Source organism: Stenella coeruleoalba, assembly GCF_951394435.1.
Source record: "Stenella coeruleoalba genome assembly, chromosome: 3".
NCBI classification, from domain to species: Eukaryota; Metazoa; Chordata; class Mammalia; order Artiodactyla; family Delphinidae; genus Stenella; species Stenella coeruleoalba.
In genome coordinates, this window is record NC_137148.1 from 119848979 (window position 1) to 119872739 (window position 23761).

Here is a 23761-nt window from a genome sequence, read left to right on the forward strand (position 1 = left end):
CTTATACAACAAAGCATTGTCCCGACAGACATCGTGGAGCCTAAAACCAACTCTTTTAGACATAATCACGGAATGTTTTTATACAGTTGTAATGCAGTCTGAATTTTCCAGGAACGCAACTACTGTAAAAATCACAGAAGGAGACTGGCTTTTGATTTCCTTGGAACTTTACCAAGAGGCTGTCATCATTGGGAAGGTGGGAGGGAAGAGCAAAAAAAAAATCACACCACAGATAGCAATACACAAAGTAGTTTTTGAGTCACCAGTGTACACACCTGTATCAAGCTGCACTGTGGTTGCATTCATGGTACTACATGCTATCAGTATTAGTAACAGCAATATCTATGGTAATACGCTGTGTCTTTTAAAAAATCTCTTCTATGGTTGTCACACCTGAGATTTTTACTGATTAAATGTTATGACTTTTATTTCCCTTTTTACATCATATATAGGGTGTTGTATTCTTTTCTAAAATTTTATATGAGTTATCAAATCTATGAATTTCTATATAGTATGGTCAAGAAGATGTTATTTTTTTAGAAAAGTGAACTTTGGGTTTGATGGAGACAAGAATCACTGGCATAAAGCAACATCTGTCTGCAATTCAGACAAACAGAAGAGATTTCCTGCTGTACTAGATAAGAACAGTGGAGTGAAGATTTTCTATGTTAAGCGATGTGATAGTCTGAAAAAGGTGTTCTATTTGATTGTACTTTAATTTAGTCAGCCACCTATCAAACAATCCTGTTTATGCTTAGATCATTTTCATTCCAATATTTGAGACACTTCCTGATGACATCACTTTGCCAGATATCATGTGGATTAAGAAACTCAGGGACCTGACCATCTGGAAGCATAGACTGCCTCCTCTTGGAGGGCAATCTGCATTAAGATGAGAGCATTTAACAAACTGGCATTCATAACCTTGACACGCAGGGCATCAAATGATTTCTTTGAATTGAAATTCTGAAATGCCCCTGATCCTTTCTTATAACATCACTGAGGTGGTTATAATGCAATGCTGGTGTCCTCAAAATCAATTTAGGTGCCTGGTGGCCCACAAGGAGTATGTATTATAAAAGAGAAGGAGAACAAATTGATTTAGAGGAGCGGGAGGAGAGATGGGCTTTAGAGTTAGGTAGATCTGGGTCCACACCCTGGTTCTACCACTTACTAGCTGTCCAACTTGTAAAAGCTCAATTTCCTCCTCTGTATAATGGGCATCATATCAACTGCCTCACTGAGCTGATCTGAGGATGAAATGAAATGACAAGTGTAAATCCCTCTGTAGAATGCCTAGCATACAACAGGGACCAAACAAAATGCACAAATCGCCATCATCCCATTTTCCTTGGGAACTCTTCAATAAGTCCTAGGACCTAAGAATTGAAAGCAACCTAGTCAGCAAGTCAAATGCTCCATTAGACTATCTATATAAACCTCTTCTGTAGATGATGAACGAAAAATTCTAAGCCCATATTGTTCCCATATTGTTCCTGTCTTGATCAATGGTAACTAATTCTATTTTGGTGACCTGAATATCTTAAGAGTCAAAGCAAAATATGAAAGCATATGAAGTTTAATTTATTGAAACTTATAATCAGCTTCTCCCCCCCCACAACCATCTCCCTCCCCCTGCCCAACCAAACTGCTGAGACATAAAAACAGAATGGATGGCCAGCTTAGATATGATATCTATTTTCAAAGATTGCTTTTTAAAACTTTTAGTGCTCAGCATATTAAGGGCCAAACTGCTATACAGAACATCCCCCCCATTCTCTATGTACTTGAGCTCAAGATAACAAAGAAATTTATTCTTTGCCATGAATACGAGACCATTTACGGTAAAATTCTGTTAAGATTACTCAAAGGCCGTCCCAAAGAGATGGGTATTTCATAGTCTCGACTATGTGGGCAGAAGAGGCTTTCAAGATTGAGGTCTTGATAGGGATAATTGTACCTCCTTCCTGAAAGAGGCCCTGCTTACAGATTACTTCCTCTTTCGTTACTAATAGTTGTGAATTTTGCCCTGTGAAAATAAAATTCATCATAATCAACTAGCGTCAGGGGTCTAAAGCATTCTTCCACATAAACACATGACCCATAGGTATGTGCTCTGTTTCTGATGTCATTCTACCCATAACCTATCTATTCTCTCCCTGAAACTAGGCCTTCCTCAGTAGTCATCAGTGTAAGAAATTCTTTTAGTCCATTCTAGATAGGCAGCTGAGGTCCACAGACTGGTGTTGGGGAAAGATTCTTTGACCTAATGTTTCTTTGGGAATCATCAATTCATTACTCTCTGCATAGTTAGTTTTCTCCTTTCTAAAACGGGGGGGGGGGGTCTTACCTTGCCTTTACCATATGTATGTGAAAGTCCACGCCACAGTATACCACGTAATGCTTTATACTGTAACATTTTTTAAACTGACAAATAATTGACGTATATGACATATAACACTCTTTTCACTTTAGGTGTACAACATAGGGATTTGATATATGCAAATATTGCAAATGATCACAATAAGTCTAGTTAACATCTGTCAGCACACTTAGTTACAAATTTCCTCTTGTGAGGAGAACTCTTAAGATCTCCTCTCTTAGCAACTATCAAATACAGAATACAGCCTTGCTAACTATAGTCACCATGCTGTACATGATATCCCCAGGACTTACTTATCTGATAACTGGAAGTCTGTGCCTTTGGACCCTCTTCACCCATTTCACCCATTCCCGACCTCTGGCAACCACCAATATGTTCTCAGTATCTATAAGTTCAGTTTTTTGTTTTTTTGTTTTTTTAAAGACTCCACATGTGAGTGAGATCTTGTCTTTCTCTGTCTGACTCATTTCACTTAGCAAAATGCCCTCGAGGTCCAACCATATTGTCACAAATGGCAGGGTTTCCTTTTTTTTTTAATGGCTAATATTTCTTTGTGTGTATTTTTATGTATATGCATGTATATACACACACGCACACACATATACACATGCAATTTTCTGTGTACATCTATATATCTCCCTATATATCACATTATCTGTTCATCCATCCATGGTCACTTAAGTTGTTTTTATGTCTTGGCTATTGTAAATAATGCTGCAATGAACATGGGGATGCATATATCTTTTCAAGATAGTGATTTCATTTCTTTTGGTTAAATACCTAAAAGTGGAATCGCTGGATTATATGGGGGTCCTATTTTTAATTTTTTGAGGAAACTTCATACTGTTCGCCATAGTGGCTGCACAAGTTTGCATTCCCACCAACCGTGTACAAGGGTCCCCTTTTCTCCAAATCCTCACCAACACTTGTTATTTTTTCCTTTTTGAGGATAGGCATTCTAACAGGTGTAAGGTGATTATCTCATTGCGGTTTTGATTTGCACTTCCCTGATGGTTAGTGATGTTGAGGACATTTCATGTATCTGGCCATCTGTATGTCTTCTCTGGAGAAATGTCTATTCAGATCCTCTGCCCAGTTTTTAATTGTGTTGTCTTTCTCTATTGAATTGTATGAGTTCTTTATATATTTTGGATATTAGTCCTTTATTAGATACGATTTGCAAATATTTTCCATCATTCTGTAGTTTGCCTTTTCATTTCATTGATGGCTTCCTTTGCTGTGCAGAAGCTTTTTAGTTTGATGTAGTCTCACTTGTTTATTTTTGCTTTTGTTGCCTTTATTTGTGGCATCTATAATGTAAAATATTAAAGATGACAGAATGAGGGTGCCATCCTTTGGTCATTCCATGAGTTAGGCTTCGCTCATTATTATCATTAATAATAATAATAATTAGTCTAATTCAAGGAATGACTAGAGAATGTCATCAAGAACAGCATAGAGTTCTCATATTTTCCTAACATATGTGCCTTGAATCTATTAGCTTTTTAGCTATATTTCTTTGTATTATTATTTTTTGTGGCTGCCCTAGGGATTACAATATACATCCATAACTATTTACTGTCTATGTGCAGTTAATATTTTACCACTTCAGATAAATTGTAGAAGTGCTGTATCCAGATAGGTCCATATCTACCCTTCTTTCCCTTATGCTAAAGGGTTATTTGTATTACATCTACATACATTATAAATCTCACAAGACAATGTTACAATTTTTGCTTTAAACTGTTACATGGTTTGTAAATAAATTGAGGAAAAAGGCAAATGTTTTAAAAGTCTTCTGTGTTTACTCATTTACCATTTTCAGTGCTTTTCATTCTTTTCTGGGGATTTGAGTTTCTATCTTATATCATTTTCTTTCATCCTGGAGAACGTCCTTTAGGGTATCCTGAAGTTCAGGTCTGCTGGTGATAATTTATTCTAGTTTCATTTTATGTGAAAATTTCATTACTTAGTCTTTATTTTGCAGGGTGATTGCTGGGTAATGCTCTGCCCTCTTTTGGTCTCCATAGTTTCTGCCATGAAACCATCCAGTAACCAGAGCACTCTCCCCTTGTATGTAATGTGTCATTTTTCTCTTGCTGCATTAAAGGTTTGCTTTTTATCTTGGGATTTCTATAGTCTGACTATGATGAGCCTTGGTGAGGGCTGCTTTATGGTTATTCTGCTTGGTTTTCATTGACCATTGTGTATATTTACATTTTTGTTTCACCAAATTTAGTAATTAGTCATGAATTCTTCAAATATTTTCACTCTTTCATTCTCTCCCCCTTCTCTTTATAGAATCCCATTTACACATATATTGGACTATTTGATATTATCTAACAGGTCTCTGCAGCTCATTTTCTGTTGTTCTTCAGTCTTTTTCTCCATTATTCACAGTGGATAATTTTTTACTAAGCTATCTTCAAATTCACTTCTACAACTCTATTCTACAACTCTATTCAACTCTGAAGTCTGTCCAGTTAATTTTTAATTTCGGATATTATATTTTTCAGTTCTAGATTTTCGTTTGGTCCTTTTTTCCCATTTGCTTCTTTTTTATTGTTTCTATTTCTCTGAGGAAATTTCTTATCTATTCATTCATCCTATGCATCATTTAGGTTATAATAACCATGTTCGAACCCTTGTCATTTAGCTCCAACATCTGGATCATTCTGGGGTCAGACTCAACTGATCTTCTTTTCACTTGAGAACATGTCCCATTTTCTTGATTCTTCGTATGTTGGATAATTTTGGAATGTATCCTAAACATTGTGAATATTAAGTAGTGGAGATTCTGGATGTTGTTATTTTCCTCCATCAAGTGTTATTTCTTTTGTTTTGGGTGGTGATTATCTTATGAACTTCAACACCAAACTGTTTCTTAGGTGGCAGCTGCAGTCTCTGTTCATCTCTTCTGTCTTCAGCTTAGTTGCCTTGAGTCTACACCATGCATGATAGCTTAAGAGACAGTCACAGATACGGGTAGACAGAGTTTGGGCATTCCCTACATCTCTCTCTCCAGAACTTTCCTTTTGGCTATTCCTCCACTCTTTTCAGCGTATCTTGGTTCTCCTGGCCAGAAAGACTTTGTTTTTTCACAAGCACCCCTGCTGCCTTGAGTATGCTGTGTCATCTGTCCTCAGCCTAAGCTGTGAACATGGAACTTAATTTATACAGCTCCCCTTCTACCCTCCTGTAAGTGCATCCTTCCTACTGGAGCGTCTCTTGTTCACTCTCCAGTATCTCCAGCTTTTTACGTTATATCAAAGTTTAAAGTGGTTTTCTGCAGGGAAGTCATCCAAGAAGATCTCATTCCATCATTTCCAGAAGAAGATGACATATCACCAATTCATTATCAATGTGGAAAGCTGGGAAGCCCCACTATTGAAAAGATACTGAGCATGAACCTAAGAATTGCTTAAAATCTGAGCCATTCTCTTAAAAGAATATCAACTAACATTTTTTCCCTCTTCACTTGGAAATATCACAACCATTTAAAGATGACTTACTCCATCCTTAATTACCATATTCAAAGTTATAAAAGAAGTATTTTAATTTGACAGGATTTGGTTTTCAGAAATTCATCTGGCTATAGATCCATTTCCCCAAATTATCCCTGACTCACTTCAAAGATTGTGGAATAGTTAGAACCTTCATTTTTTGTTCCCAACAGATGCCCAGCCTGTAGTTTCAGAGATGTGCATGAAAGAGGGTTTAAACCAGTTCACATTTATGGGGTCAGTTCACATTATGGGGTCAATGCCCTTTTTGATTTCTTCTAATGAGATTTGCAGCAACACTGGAACTTTGTGGCTTAGGTTCTGTCCCTGCTGGTTATTTTCCCTCTAAAGCCACAATCTTTCATGACATTATAATCATTTCCACAGTCACCAACTTTTGTGTCACAAGCTGAAAAGTAATACATTCAGATGAAAAATATGTAATAGGAGGAGAAGGGCTACTAGGAAATAACCTGTTTTTAATCACATAAATGTCATTTGTAATAAGACACAAAGAATAAGAAGTATTAAAGATATAAATTAATAGGAACTTTTCTCTACCAGTTTCCCGTTTGGCTTCTGTATCTCTTTTAATATTATTGACGTGACTTTCCTTTTAAGTACACTATTTGGTGGATTTAAGAGGCAAAAGCGTGAAGTCTACCTTATTAGCTTGCCAGCAGCATCAGTATCTATTTAGATGAGTGCAATGTTAATTATGTAAAAACAGAAAGTATGGAAACAAGATTAGAAGTTTGCTCAAATGTTAACAACATGCATCTCTGAAAAGATGGGGCTGAAGGAATTGATTCTTTCATCTTTTTACTGGCAGAAAAACATATTTAAGCTCATGATCCTTAGACCAGATCCAGGATCAGCACGGGCTAGATGAAAGGATACTAAATCAGAGTTAGAGTGTACACTCTGGGAAGATGGGTTCACCAGGACCCTGGAGGGCTGGTACAGGAACCCATCAGCACTTACTTTTTCTAGCACCACCCCTCACCTCCACTACACTCTTTTTTCTTTTTTACATGCGTATTACTTTATTATATTTATTTTTTGGCTGCACTGTGTGGCTTGTGGGCTCTTAGTTCCCTGACCAGGGACTGAACCTGAGCCCGCAGCAGTGAGAGTGCAGAGTCCTAACCACTGGACCACCAGGGCAGTCCCTCCACTACACTTTTCTTCTCACCCCTGCTTCTTGTCCTTGCCAATCGATAACTCTTAAAAAATCCTTGTACTATCATTTTAGCAGGGTTTGAGAAGAGAGAAGAGGCACTATTCTAGGCTCTGAGGACAGAGCAGTGAACAAGACAGAGAAGTTTCCTACTCTCCTGAGTTTATGTTCTAGTGAGGGTTGTTAATATATAAATGCAGATGAGTAGAGACACAGATGACTTCACACAGTATTGTCTTAAGAATACAACAATATAGGGGGATGTGACAGAGTGCAACAGGTGAGGGGATGATTACTTTCGAAAAGGTCATCAAGGAGGCTTATCTGAGGTGGTAACATTTGAGTTAAGAAGAGCTATGATAAGAAGGAGCCAGCCTCATTAAGTTCTAGGAGCACAAATTAAATCAATGGTGTGTTTTTACCATAAATGGGGCATTGAAGCAAAAACAAAATTATATCTATGTTTAATGTCTTAAGGAAATAAACCAATATATCTACAGTGGTTACATCTGGATATAAATTAGAATCTGAGAATCCATTTGCCACTGCATAGTTTTCCACATTTTTAAGAAAGAGAAGAATATTTAAAAGAAGAACTCAACGTATATCTAGAAGGAGATACAGGGCTCAAAACAAAGGCAAACTTAGATCCCTATAAGCAACATTTAACCAGCTCAAAATAATTGTGCATTGGAGAGGGGTTACCCTGAGGATCTGAGGGAAGTCCCCAAACACAGAGTGTGACAGACAGAACTCTCTAGGGGTTGGAGCAAGGGCAGCAGAGTCAAGCGAGCACAGCGGGACTCCTGTTACATCCAGGCCTCAATTCGTGCCAGCAGGGACCACAGCACAGGGACCACCTCTGCAGGGAGCCGTTGGGGTCAAATGCTGCTTTCTGGAGGGAATTCCGTTCTCAACACAAAGAGGAGACCGAGGGAGGCACAAGGAGCTGCTAGAGGGAAGCGAGGAAGAGGGAGAGGTTTACTGATAAAGAACTCGGTGGCACTTCTAGTTTCATGACATGTGCAGTAATAGTTTAACTAGAAGTCATTAGTTGAACAGAACTCATTTGTCTTTAACTTAAATCATAGGCTTTTGAAGGAAATTTAATTAATGAAAACACAAACTGTTACCTATCTGAAAGCATATGTTATGCCAACAAGAGATACTCTTGTGTCTTAGTTTTTATTTTCTGGGAACCAGGGGCAAAACTGGAAACATAAAACTTTCATCAGTTTGAGGCTCATGTTTGGCTAGAGCCTGAGGAAAGAAAATGCAAGGGAATTGAGCTGAAGTCTAAGTTTAGACAAAGAAGCCCCACCATTTCTATATAGAGGCAAAAAAATTCTTAACTCGTAAAAATCAGCTTTTTATCCCTCCCATTCCCAGCGTGTCAACCATGATAGAAAAGAGACTGAAAATCTCAAATAGTTAACCTCATTTTTTTTTTTTTTTTTTTTTTTGCGGTACGCAGACTTCTCACTGCTGTGGCCTCCCCCTTTGCGGAGCACAGGCTCCGGACGCGCAGGCTCAGCGGCCATGGCTCACGGGCCCAGCCGCTCTGCGGCATGTGGGATCTTCCCGGACCGGGGCACGAACGCGCGTCCCCTGCATCGGCAGGCGGACTCCCAACCACTGTGCCACCAGGGAAGCCCTAACCCCATTTTTATATGCTGCTCTCATGTGCATCAAAGATGGGGAATCAGCAAAGCAGGGAACCTTCTTATAACACACACAACTCAATAACAACAACAAAAAAATCCATTAAAAATAGGCAGAGGACCACAGATGTTTTTTCCAAAGAAGATGTACAGACAGCCAACGGACACATGAAAAGATACTCAACATCACTAATCATCAGGGAAACGAAAATCAAAACCACAATGACGTATCACCTCACACTTGTCAGAATAGCCATCATCAATAAAAAAAGCATTGGTGAGGATGTGGAGAAAAGGGACCCTTTGTGCTCTGTTGGGAATATAAATTGGTGCAGCCACTATGGAAAACAGTATGGAGATTGGTTCCTCAAAAAATTAAAAATAGAACTACCATAGAATCCAGCAATTCCGCTTCTGGGTATTTAACCAAAGAAAATGAAATCACTAACCCGAAAAAATATACACACCCTTATGTTCACTGCAGCATTATTTACAATAACCAAGATACGGAACAACCTAAGTGTCCATCGACAGGTGAATGGATAAAGAAGATGTGGAACATGCATACAATGGAATATTACTCAGCCATAAAAAGAATGAAATCTGGCCACTCGTGACAACATGGATGGACCTAGGGCACTATGCCAAGTGAAATGTCAGAGAAAGACAGACACTATATAATTTCACTTACATGGGGAATCTAAACAACAAGACAAACGAAACAAAACAGAAAGAGATTCAGAGATACAGAGAACAAACTGGTGGTTGCCAGAGAAGAGGGGAATGGGTTTGGGTAAGATAGGTGGAGGGGATTAAGAGGTACAAACTTCCAGTTATAAAATAAGTTACAGGGATGTAATGCACAGCACAGGGAATATAGTCAATAATATTGCAATAACTTTCTATGATGATAGTTATTAGACTTACCACGGTGATCAGTTTATAAGGTATAAAATGCCAAATCACTGTGCTGTACCCCTGAAACTAATAACATATTATAAGTCAATTATGCTTCAATTTAAAAATTATGCTTTAATTTACATTTTCTTAAATTAAAAAAGAGAGTAGTTTCTTGGTCATGGTCAAGATGGGAGTAGCAACTCAGAAGCTTTGGACTCATACCTTAACATGCTACAAACCCCCCTTCCAACAGGGAGTTTGTGGATGATGCTCTCTGAGGACATCCCAGCTCCTAGGTCTCTATATGGACTTACGAGACCGCTTCCCAGTGGCCACGGACAGGCAACCCATAGGCCCAATCTAGCCTTGTGGACACACTTGGCTTGGGGCCCCCTTTTTTTTTTTTATTGCTCTAACATTTAGAAATTGGAAGAATAATCCAAGTTTATGGATTTGGGGGAAAAAAATATCAGAAGATCTGGCAACTTTGGGCCTACATTCTTCTGTGGTCATACTTGGCTGGAATTAGCAGCGGCTGTCCCAACTGCACGCAATACCCACCTTGTATTTATGTTATTTTGTACACACTTTTGTTTGCTCTCTCTGCTGCTGCTCGGGCTGGACCAAAACAGTCAGCCTTTTCCACTGTGGCTCACGATGCCTGCCACATAAACACAGGAGAGCTGGCTGTGGCCAGCTGAAACGGCCAGCACTCATGCATAGGTTGGCTCCGTCTCTACTCCCTGAGCAACAGAGACGGTTCTTGCTTCCACTGGAAACTGAGAGAGCTGACTTTCAAAACACTGGGGAGTGATCCTCAGGTGGGTGAATAAGTTTGAGATCAATGAAAAGCAAAGTACTAATGAGAGCTCTGTTCATTTTTTTCCCTTTCTCGAGGACATTTTTCTTCTCTATCGTATCCCTTGGGGGATTTTAAAAGGAGTATTTGGGAGCGAGTTTCATGGGAGAGTCACAGATTTTAATGAGAGGGCTTAGAAAAATTTAGTCAAGTGCCAGGGCTTGTATTTTATCTCGATTTCCTGGTCTGAGAAGGGCCGGCAAGTGGCCCACAGCCAGGCAAGGCGATTGTTAAGGGTGGGGATGACTCACTCTGCGGGGTGTGGAGAAGATGACCCAAAACTTTGGAAAATCTAGTCTTAACTCACATTAGGAAACAGCCCCGAACAAATATACTTTCCACCCCTACTTTCCCCTTCCTCTTCCAACTGTGTTACATTCTATCTGTAAGTGTATTGGGGCTTTCTAAGTCCTTTATGGGTCAGCGGAGTAAAGTAGTCCTTTCATATGGTCAGAGCCCTGGTTGAAAATCATTGTGCAAGATTTTAAAAAGCAAAAAGATCCTTCACACAAGCTTGGACTCTCCTCTCCCTTATTTGTATTATTCAATGACGCAGATATTTCCTGGTTCCCAAAACACAGCTCAACCTTTGAGTATAATGTGGTCTCAGGTCTTAACCTGGATCTAGGCCACAGCTACCTGCTTTGATTCTTCCTGGAAAGAAAGCCCTAATAAGCTCACAATATGACAAACAGGCCATTTTAGTGTTTCCAGAATTATTTGGTAGGTGGAATAAGAAAGTACCCTCCTCCCAACTTTTCTTAACTTCTTGACCCAGAGTGTCAAGTGGTCAGTAATTATTAACATTTCTATTAGTCGTCCAGCTACATGTTTAGAGATAACATACTTTTGCTACTGATAGATAAAACTTTACAGGGAGTCATGTGTGAGCCATCTTGCAGAAAGCAGTATACTGTAAGATTAGGAAAGCACTGTTTTGTATTAAATATGTGAAAACGTTTAAAAACATTTCCTGGGCTTCCCTGGTGGCGCAGTGGTTGAGAATCTGCATGCTAATGCAGGGGACACGGGTTCGAGCCCTGGTCCGGGAAGATCCCACATGCCGCGGAGCAACTAGGCCCGTGAGCCACAACTACTGAGCCTGCGCGTCTGGAGCCTGTGCTCCGCAACAAGAGAGGCCACGACAGTGAGATGCCTGCGCACCGCTATGAAGAGCAGCCCCCGCTCGCCGCAACTAGGGAAAGCCCTCGCACAGAAACAAAGACCCAACACAGCCAAAGCTAAATAAAATAAATAAATAAATTTAAAAACAAACAAAAACATTTCCTTAAGCCAACGATAGCCCACAAGAGTTTCATTCATGCAGTAATCAACAAATATTTACTTTCTACTTCATTTCTGGACTTGTGGAATTGAGTGGTGACCAAGATCATCACAGGCCTTGCCCTTTAGAAACTTGACTTCTAAGGGGTACAGGGGTTGATGGTGGGGAGATGGAGATGGACACTGATACAGTCAAAGAAGATGAAGCAGATAATAGACAGGGAAGTGACTAGGGGAAAGTGGGATTCTTGGATTAAGTGCTGAGGAAAATCCTCTTTGAGAAAGTGATATCAGTGTTTACTCCTGAATGGTGAGAAAAAAGCTAGCAGAAACAGAGACACAGACGTAGAGAACAAACGTACGGACACCAAGGTGGGGGAGGAGGGGTGGGATGAATTCGGAGATTGGGATTGACCTATGTACACTTATATGTATAAAATAGATAACTGATGAGAACCTGCTATATAGCACAGGGAACTCCACTTTGTGGTACAGCAGAAACTAACACAACATTGTAAAACAACTATACCCCAATTAAAAAAAATAAAAGCTAGCCATGACAAGGGAAAAGCATTCTGGGGAAAAAAAACAGCAAATGTAAAGGCCCTGAAATTAGGAGGGTGGTGGGGGGAAAGCTTGGCAGATTAACAAGAAGAAGACCAGGGTGGCTGGCATCAAGGTGAAGAGCGGTACCAAAGTCAGAAAGGTAGGCAATCCCCAGTCATAAAACGAAGCCATCAGAAGGTTTTTCATGGTGTCGCAATGCATCTTTTGGGAACTCTAAACCAGGGCTGGCAAACTACACCCTGTAAGCTAAGTCTGGCCCTCTGCATGTTTTGAAAATAAAGTTTTATTGAAGCATAGCCATGTCCAGTCATTTATGTAATGTCTATGGTTGCTTTTGCACTGAAATGGCAGAGTTGCGTAGTTGCAACAGAGACTAGATTGGCCCATAAAGATGAAAAATTTTAATGAGCTACCTGGCCTTTGACAGAGAAAGTATACCAACTTGTACTTTCAAGTCTGCATTCTTAATGGTTTTATTGGATGTTGCAGTTGGTTTATGCAAAACTGACTACCGTGTTAGCTTCATTTTCTCAAAAGACGCTAGATAAAACTGCTAAAGCAGGAATATTTCAGAAAATAAAAATTTGCCTTGAAACAGGGATCAGGCTCACTTGTATCACTTTAGCAAGTAAACTAGCTAGCCACAGTCTGTTTCATCACAGCAAGAAGCTATCTCACACTGCAAGAAGTCTGTAGGCAAGTTTGACGATTTCCGTGGGAAGACACTGTCCTCAAGGATCCAGGTGCTCGCCATCTTTCTGCTGCCTTCAAGGTGTGGGAAAGCTCACTCCTCCTGGTAGCAAGATGGCTACCATGAGCCAAAGACGGTTTAACTATAGGAGTTACTGCAGACAAGATGTGAGCTATCTAGCAACAAAATAGGTTGGGTATTTCCTTTCACGTGCCTTTTTATTAGGGAAGAAAAATCCTCCCTGACCCACTGCTCATATCGTCTACTTATATCTCATTGGCTAGATCAGGCTGTGTGCACACCAGTGTCCGGTAAGGAGAATGGGCTTCCCATGATTGGTTTAAGCTACCTAACACTCATCACCTGGGAGCCTACACACATACATGGAGAATGAATGCCAAAACAAGGTCAGGCTTCCACCAGTAAGGAAGGTAGGCAGGAAAGGCTGAGAGCTGGGCAGCCAAGGGTACCTGCCACAGGGTGGGATCTTCGTAAAACAATCCTGTGTCCCTGTCTATTCAGAGAATGAATGGGAAAGGTAGAGATCAGCAGAGAAACAGAAACTGAGCAAATCCTCCCATTGGGAGGTGGGTGAGCAGTGGTGGAATATGGTTGATTGCTCAGTTCTTCCATTTAATGTAAATATCATCTATTGTGTCCACAACAGGTTGAGTAATTCGTTCTCACATGTGGAAAACCTGCTCTCAAGGCAACATATACATTTAGCCTCTCTGGTGAGTCATCTTTCTGGACGGCTGTCTTCTGAGCTCAAAGAAACCACAATTGTTTGAATGTGGACTTGTTTCAATTGAGTTTTGCAAGTAGGGGCTTAATACCATATTCGGCTTCCCTCTGGTTCCCAAACAGGTTCTTCTCAAACACATCTCTCGTTATTTGCATTCTTCACCTCTCCAGCTGGCTGGAAACCACAGCCTCCTTTAATTGTCTACATCGGGGTTTATTTATTTATTTTTTTGGAAAAACTCCCCTCCTGGGAAAAGCTACATTTGCTTCTTCAGTCTCATGTCTATTCCCCATGTATTTAGAGTGCCTAGTACTTGGCCCTCGGGGAGCTTAAAGTCTGATTCTCAGGAGGCTGAATTAGTTGCTGTGTTAATGGCATTTTCTGTGACAGCTGAAAAGTTATTGTAGAGAAAAATGTTAAAGGTCAGGAGAGCTGAAACCCAGCAAAGACAAGACCAGAAAGAACTGCCCTGAGCTGTGCTTTATTAGATGAATTTCTATAATATCTGAGTCTTGGTTTTGTTTGATTTTGTTTTTAATAGGGGAAATTACAGCAACAGGGAAGTGACTGAAGTTCTGTGATATTTGTGGAGGACTGGCCAAGGCCAAGTCATTTCCATTGTGAGACTAACTCACTTGGATTTAACTGAGTTCTGCAAAGTACAGGCTATAGGTTCAACCTCTGAAGAGACTAATTATCTTATTACTATTCTATGGAGAAAGATTATCCTTTTTGGCCTCATAGCCATCATTCACACCCTCTTTCTTCCACTCATTTATACTTATTTTATAACAAGAACATCTATTATGTGTTAAGCACTGTATCTGGCACTGAGAAAACAAATGGATAAGACATTTATTAAGCACCTGTTATGAGCCAGGTGGTGGTTAAGGCAGTATCCCTGCTCTTAAGGATCTCCCAGTCTGGTGGGCGAAAGCTGGCATCTAAACAAGTTAACTCCAGCTCAGCGGGATGAAGTGTAAAGGGCACAGGCAGGACTGGCTCATACTTGAGAGCATGAACTTGAGCACCAGATTCTGGACTCACACTGTGTGACTTTGAGTGAGTTACTGAGAGTTCGCAAGCCTCAGTTTCCACATTTGTAAAGTGGAGGTACTACTAGGGTGTGCATCACATGGTTACTGTGAATACTAAAGAGATGTCGGCTCGAAAGTTATTAGCATTAACGGTTGGCACGTGGTGAATGTTTCAGAGTTTGGTTAACTGTCAGCTATTGTTACGTGTCAGCAGAAGGGCAGCTTTGCCAGAAGCCTGCTGGTTAAGCACAAAAGTGGCTACCACTTAATGTTCTGTGACCTTGGGCAAGTTATTACCCTCCCTATCCCTCAGGTTTCTGCTTTGCAAAATGGAGGTATTATCTAACGCAAATAATTGTTGTAAGACTTAAAGATGTGAAACATGTAAAGCTCTTAGCATGATGACTGGCCCATGTAAACTCAATAAATGTCAACCGCACTACTTCAGCTGCTGTGGCTACTGAAACAACAAAGGCAACCACCCACGGTGCCAGAACACATTTTGCAGAGAAGATGACACTCAGAAACGTGTGCTGTTGGTTGCAGTGCAGGGGTCAAAGCCATCTGCCTTCATGGCTGTGAAAACAACTCTGCACCTGTTTTCTGGATCACGGATCAGTGGCATCTTGTTTGTGCAGTTTGAACAGAACATTCAATTATGGAAAATTTGAGAGTTGCTGCCTCTGTATTTTCACAGGATAGTACAGGCTGTGACAAGTCCTGACTCTTGCCTACCTTCTTCTTAAATGGCCAAACTTTCCTAGAAGTTTTCTTCTCAAGTTACAGAAAACACCTTCAAAAGCATCGAGGTGAGTATATACTATGCTACACTGACCCCTGATGTCCTCCCTTCCATCCCCCAAAGCTCTGCTTGGGCACAGGACTCTAATTTTAGTATGTGGACAGCTCTGTGCACTGGCAGAAGTTCTAGGAAATGAATGTGAAGGAAGCAAATGACTGGTAAGTAGATGACAGGAGAAACCTACAGATGCTTCTGTGCTCTCCAGACCCTCAGTGGCTGGCAGGCAGCCAGTTTTTCTTACCGGCAGTGACATCACCAAGGTGGCGACATATGTCCCTCCTCTTCACTAGTCTCCTTACAATAGTGTTTGGGTATTAAGTGTTCTTTTAGAAACAGTATCACTATCTTTCCCTGTTAGGGGATAACTCTTCCTCTACTCACAGTTCAAGTACTGCAGTAGAGTTAACTGTACTGCAAGCAGTTCCCTAGGGGTACATGCGTGGCCCAGGCATAAGCCCACCAGAAAATTCCCTTCTGCCAGCCTTGGTTTAGGAAGGGGCACCAACTCAATTCAGGCCTACATCTTGCAGAAAGCACCACGGCACAGCCGAGAATGCCCCAGATCCCATGCAAGGCCTAGGAGAGAGAAGAAAAACAAGGCCTAGGGACGTTGGTTAAGTCCCTGAAACCTCCCAAACCCTGGACTTTTCATTTATATGCACCAATAAGTTGACCTTTTTGTTTAAGCTGGCTTTATGTTCTGTTTTCTGCCTCTTGCAACCAGCAGAATCCTAATGTCCTCAAGACCAGTGTTTACATCTTGCACAAGGAAACTGGCAAGACACACGCAGTTGAGCTACCATAGCTTATACTTCTTGCCCGGCCAAACCTTGCAGAATACAGCAGAAGAATGTCCAAAACCACTTTGGCTCAAGGGGAGAGTACAAAAGAAGCACTAGCAAATACTCTGTTATCAGTTAAAAGCCTGGACCTGAGGCCTGGCAATGGCTTGCTTTTGTGTCCCTATTTCTATCCTCATCAATCAGAGTATACTCACAGCAGCCCTCCAGGGGAGGGGATGATTCAGAGAAAAGGCAATCCAGGGACTTGCACAGGGTTGGCTCGATCTAGACCCTGTCCCTGGAAAGTAAGTCTCTGTGTAAGACTTTTTACCCAGAAAGCAAACTGTTTTCAAGGATCATATTCTGACTTCCTTCGAAAAATGAACAATTAGCCTTAATTTTTATTCTTGAGGCCAAACTGGGCTATTATTCCCTATCGTGTTTTCTGAAAATGAGAAAACATTGGCTGGCTGTAGGCTTGTTCCTAGGATTGGTATCAGGTTTTATTGTGTTGTTTATTCCAAGTTGTCTTAAACTCAGACTGTTACTCAATTTTTGAGGGTATTTTGTTTGCGGGTGAGGGAGGAAGAGCAGCAATAAAACCAGCAGCAGGGGCTCCCCTGGTGGCACAGTGGTTGAGAATCTGCCTGCCAATGCAGGGGACACGGGTTCGAGCCCTGGTCCGGGAAGATCCCACATGCCGCGGAGCAACTAGGCCCGTGAGCCACAACTACTGGGCCTGCGCGTCTGGAGCCTGTGCTCCGCAACAGGAGAGGCCACAATAGTGAGAGGCCCACGCACCGTGATGAAGAGTGGCCCCCGCTTGCCACAACTAGAGAAAACCCTCGCACAGAAACAAAGACCCAACACAGCCAAAAATAAATAAATAAATAATTTTTTAAAAAGAATAAGGTCTTTGAATGCAGAGAATGTGCTTTAAAAAAAAAAACAAAACAGCAGCAGCCATGAACTGAGCAGTTAGCTTTATGCTTTGCTTCTGTCAAGCATGTCAAGTGTAGTATGTGCGTTCACAAGCAAGGTCCTTAGAACAGGGGTAAGTGTGGTTATTATCCCCATTGTATACATGAGAAAACTGAGCCCAAGATAAAAGCTATTATCTTTGAGACTCAGAGCTTTGACTCAAAGCCCTTAAACATGACCTTACCTTCTTGATATTACCCAAATAAAAATGGCCACGATTTAGTTAGCCATAATACTAGCAAACACAAGAGTTACCTAAACCTGAATTCTCTACCCTGAGAAAAACGTACGTTCTAGGGGGATGCCAAGACTCATTGACTCAAGACTCAATTAGAAAAATGACAAAGCAGTCTAATTTTTAACCCACGTTGTTAAGGGCTATAGAACATCAGGAAAGAGAGCTTTCCTGATGGAGTAGCTGTGGATATGCTGTGGAAGACACTGGGGGTTTTGGATGCTGAGATCACTTTGGCTTTTTAAAATTTCTCCAGTCCTTGAAAGCTAAGTAAAGAAAGACATAACTATTTATTTTGCTTTCTGTAGCCCTTGTTAGGAGCTTGTACAGCCTAACATACACAAGCGAATAAATACTGTTTGGTCCACTTAGATAATTACACGCCAACTATGAACTCATGGATCTGAAAGGTTTTTGACTATCAGAAAAAGAGACAACTACAAGACCAAGCAGATAATGAATTCAAGATCCTGCCTTCTTTTTGCATCCTGTCTTTAAGCGTGAAGATCCCTGGGATAGATTTTAATCAGTCAGCTGGGAATTAACAAGAGCAGCTCATGCGTTTTGAATACTGTTCTTGGGACAGAAAATATTAGAAGAAAAACAATTTGGTTTAATGATCATGAGTTACTTCAAAAAAGGGAAACAACTTGCTAAATCTGATTTGCAGCACCAGCCCTGCCCAGCCATCACCCTCCCTTTGACTTTACACATGGTAGCAAACGAGTCTTTTGCAGATTTCAATCCCCAAATGACAGTCTTAACACAGAAAAGGCTATCTGGCACCAAAAAGTTGAAGGTGGTGAAGTCAAGCTGCAAAAGCAAACGATATGGGGTGGGGCACAGTTAGGCAGTACATGGCTTCATCTCCTTCTCTGAGGGGACATCACAGCATTACTGGAAAGCGGATGGCTGAGCCCTGCGCTGGGAGCAAACTCCCACTTCCTGTGTGACTCAGTGTGCACATCTTTTTTTCTGGTCCTTCTACCTGTTGAGGAGTAGCTTTATTTTCAACTGAAATTCAGAGTTGGAGAGAAGTTTACGTTGTGGTCCAAGATGTGGGATGGGCTTTAAGTGGCATGGCCTCTTGGGAAACATCTGTGGCTAAGCAATGTTTGCTTTGTATGTGCAGGAGCTCACTCATGTGTAGGTATGATGACTTGGTTATATATGCATCATGCACCCCACAGGATGATCTTTTAAAGGTAAGTCTTTGAAGGGACAATTTCCTGGTTAATGTTTTCTCTTTCCGTACTGAGCTCTTAAGAATCTCTGACCTGGTGCTCCTATGTTTTCATGCCATGGCCTTCACCTAAACACTTGAAAATCATCATCATCAACAGCTACTCTTTGTGGCATACCCCCTGACCAATGATTCTGAGATTTGGGTAGATGGGTAGGTAACTCTGCACAAATAATTTTGCTAATAGGCTCAGCTTCATTCAAATGACAAAGGGGATTGGGAGGGAAGGTTGGAAAAAGCAGCAATAGGTCATGTCACTTGGAATAAACTACATGCTCCATGAGGACAGAGACCAGAGCTGGGTACACTGGGGACAGGCAGACTATGGCCCATGGGCCATCTGTTTTCACATGGCCTGCAAGTTAAGAATGGTTTCACATTTTAAATGGGTACATTTTATGTGGGTATGTAAGTCCCTACATAACATCCATGATTTTATTTCTTGGCCTGCAAAGCCTAAATTTTACTTTTTGACTCTTGAATAAAGTTTTCTGAACCCCTGGTTTAAATCATTTTATCTTCAAAGACTAACACAATGTCTGACATGGGCATTAGGTTAAACTGAATATTTGCTGGTTTGAATTATCTAGAATTCACAGTACTGACTGTGATTCAATACCATGGTCCATGTGCCTCAACTTGGCGAATGACCAACTTGGGCCACTGATACACAAGGAAGTTTTCTAGGGAATTCTGGACAAGAGCTTTCAGATGGAATCACTGTGCATGAATGAGAGGCCCAGAACTGCTATGGATGAAGCCAACCAGAGTGGGTTGCAGCCAAGAGGATCACAGGGAAATGGTGCTCCTTGGATGAAGCAACCTTACCTCTGGCTCTCCTGTCAAATGAACTGATAGGTCTCCATAATACGATAACTATTTATTACTTGCTTATGAGGCAGTCACTGGGTAATTGTTTTATAGACTTTATCGCATTTCATCTTTAAAACAACCTGTGAAGAAGGTATACTTCCACTGACATATGAGGAAAATGAGGCACAAAGATTTTTAAAAATAAGCTTGTAGCTAGTAAGTGGTAGAACTATGATCCACACTCTGGTTCTACTTCAAAGTTGATTCTCTACTCTTAATCACTATTCTATGCTGCAGCTTTCAGATCTACACAACTGCGTTACATGCAACACTATATAACATGCTTAGGAGAGGCCCTTTTTGGACAATTTGCACTTGTAAAAGATGCAAGAAACCGAAACATTTTTCTCAGTGTTCTTACTTATGAGCCTATAATATTAAAATTATTTTCTCATCTCATTCTACATAGGATCTTTTTTTTTTTTTTTTTTTTGCGGTACGCGGGCCTCTCACTGTTGTGGCCTCTCCCGTTGCGGAGCACAGGCTCCGGACGCGCAGGCTCAGCGGCCATGGCTCACGGGCCCAGCCGCTCCGCGGCATGTGGGATCTTCCCGGACCGGGGCACGAACCCGTGTCCCCTGCATCGGCAGGTGGACTCTCAACCACTGCGCCACCAGGGAAGCCCTTGTGTGGTTTTTAAACGTAAAGATAAAAGAGGTTTTTATTAATAGGTACAGGTGGAGTTATATAGCTCTTAAGGTGTTACGCATCTTTATGCTTTTTGGTAGACTGTAAAACATTTTATTACCATATTAAATCGCTTGGACACACATGCTTTCCAAAGATGAAAAACAATGCTATTTATTAATAACAACTGTCCCTTTGAAAAGTCTGTTTCTGTGTATTTATTATATCGACTATTACTTTGTTTTCTTGGGCGCACACAAATAAGAAATGTCACATCGTCAAGTTAATTCCTGGGAAACTCTTTGGTACTTTCATTGTGAATAAGCTCTTTCAAACCAGGAGGGCGGTGTTTGGTAACTTACTGTTGAAGTAGACACCAAGTGGCATTCTTGAATGGTGAAAAGGAGGGTTCTCTCCCTGGGAGAATCTAGCTAAGCCAACACATTTTGTAAGCTACTGGAGAGAGGATGAAAAAAAATGTCACATCAATGTGACTGTTCAGTGACACCCAACACCAAATACTTCGACTTTCTACAGACTAAATTCAGGTGGAACAGCTAGATCACAAGTCTGCTAACGAGAGAATTTGTCTTTTGTTTTTACATTTGAGTGAAACTTCCATAGCCTAATGGTACTGAACTGTCACCTGGCGTCTCTCTAGATGGCTCTAGGGAGAGTTGGTGGTTTTCACCCAGTTCTCAGAACACAGTACTTCTCATCCCAGAAGTGCTCTGAGTTAGACTAAATTTTGCCAAACATAAAATAAGCACTCTTTAGAATACATTAACATGAAAAGCTGAATGAATCCGTCAATAGCATTTATTTGTTGCCCACTGTGTTCAGTCCCAAGGAGGGGATGGAAAGTCACAATTAAAAGAGAACACATGGGTTGTAGATAGGGGACATTTCACAAGCGAAAATGTCAACTATCAAACTTTAGAGTCTAAAGGGAATTTGGAAAACCATTTTCCAAATTATTTTCTAGGGGACAAAGCTCTGTAAGATATGACTAAGTGCTCTGGGGTCAGATAAGTTTAAAAAAGTGCTGTTAACAGGTTTCTTCATGCATGAACCCATGGTGCCTTTAACATGCTAATATACACGGCAAAGAATCACCAAGTGTGGACCTATAAGGTGCAGCCTTCCCTATTTGGACCAGATTTAGGAACTATTGCCTAGAAATTATTAGTCAACTTTCATCACTTTTTATAAAAGAAGAAAATGAGGTAAAGTGATTTATCCAAGATCACACAGCTAATTATCGGCATAGCCAGGAGCGGGACTTAGCGTTTTCATTTTGAATCCAGTATTTTCCCGCAGAGGCTACTGTACAATCCCAGTTTCGTAAAATATGTATTTGCTCCTCATCTCACTAAATTGATTGGTTGCATTATTACATAATCACAGATTAGGAGAATGAAAGAAGATCAGGGATTTAGGGGATACTAGCTCTGGCCTTGAATCTCCCTCTGTTACCTGGGAAAAGTTTGCAAGATTACTTATTCTCTTTGAGCCTCAGTTTCTGCATCCACCCGGTGGGAATAGTAACACCTGTCTGGTTGAACTGTTGAAGCATCTTATGTAGAGGCTGGTGGTAGCCAGATCATCTAGAATCTGAGCTCTGGCTAGGAGGTCAATCTCACTCCCAAGGCAATGGAACTCACTGGAGCAGTTAAGAAGGTCAAGGTCACGAGTTTGGTCAGACTGGAACCTTTCTGAGGAAAAGGGTTTCCTCTCTTTTCTCACAGTGCCTGCTCTAACACATTGTACTAAACAGATGGTTAATCAACAATAAATGACAACACCACACGAAACATGAACAGAAGCACAAACAATAACAGCTTTACCATGCTACACATATAAAACTACACATATGTATATCGAGGAGATACCATTAATGGTTTTTGGATCTTATGAAAAATATGTTTTGAATAGTAAGACTCCTCTCTTTTGAGTTCTATTTGATATTGGAAAAGGAAACATCAGCATGTTGAAAAATAATGGGTGCTTAAATGGCTGGGCCCAGGAGGGTAATTTATAGTACTTAATAGTAAAGTTAAAACTAATTTCATTTTCCTAAGATGGATTGCTTTTCCAGTGCCCTGGCAGGTTACCCATGTCATGGACTTTTAGTCAGAGGCATCAACTTCCCCAGGACTGGATACAGAGTTGCCTTGTTACCTCATTTGAAGGATGGGAAAAATAAATTCATTTGTCAGGAATTTTGTAGGGTCATTAACTTCACTCTGCTTTTCCAAATAAATATGCCAGCTTTAATTTTTCATGCAGATGGTTCACCTACATCCAAAAATCCAGGTAGCCCTTCTCGGGAGACAAATGTCATAAAGCAGAAGGAGCTCGGCTCTGTATAATCCCACAGAGCTGGGTCCCCATCTCTGAGGGGTTGGAAATGCAGATAAAGAGGAAAGGTACAGAAGAGGGACTTTTATTTACTTTTGTTTGCCTTTAACACAATTTCCACAGGCAGTCATAACCACTGAAAGCTAGAAACGGTAATGACTCTACAACTTCTCTGAACCTTCCAAAATACTCTTACAAATAAAAACAAATGATGTAATAAGTACAATAAGCCTTTGGGGAAATTCACCATAAAGGACACCGGAGTGCATACAAACATATGTGCCTCTGCCCCACCAGGAACACATTCCTTCTGAAGACTAAACAAGGATCTTACACTTCAACAAGCCAACTGTGACCAACAGGCCTCTCAGTGTTGTGAGCGCTTTGTTGTTAAACCACAGCCTTTCATTGTCCCTTCAAGACATTCTGAACTATTCTCAACATCTGTAAGATGTGCCACGTTAAGCATAACAAAGGAAAAACAAAACATGCTCCCGGAAACAACATTATTAAAACTAAGTATGTTACACAGTGGCTTGCCTCGTTCTAATTAAAGGGAAAGACCAGGGACAGGAAATTTTGTTTTTGGTTATTTTTTTAAGTTTCAGTGATTTGACCGAACTAGTATATTTGTGTAATTTTGTTAATGCTCTAATTAAAGTTATGCTAAATAGCCAAACACTGAAGTGTTAAGGAAAATGCCACAGAATAATTTTATATGGAGAAGAGGAGCTTAATTAAAAGTGACTTAATTTATCCTTAGGGAGCCTAAATGCTAGAAGTAATGTCATTGGGAAAGAATATTTTCAGATAAAAAAAAAAAAAACCCCACAGATTTTGTTAAGGAGCGGATTTGGGTATTTGATAATACAATAGTATAGTAGGGTTTTTTGTGTGTTTTTTTAAACTTGAGTGCTTTGTTGGAGTTGTAAAGGCTTGCATAAAACTGAATTTATGTTGGCTTAGGTGGGTCACTAATGTTTTTCATAAAACAACTAAATGTGTACTGATTTGATGACATCATACTTTGCACCCCCTTCGCCACCA

The 23761-nt window shown here is 40.6% G+C and overlaps 1 protein-coding gene across 10 annotated transcripts in view; it reads right to left on the reverse strand.

Annotated features, from left to right (window-relative positions):
* NR3C1 (nuclear receptor subfamily 3 group C member 1) overlaps positions 1-23761 on the reverse strand; it is an 807313-nt gene that overhangs the window by 424540 nt on the left and 359012 nt on the right. The gene's annotated exons all lie outside the window — the stretch shown is intronic.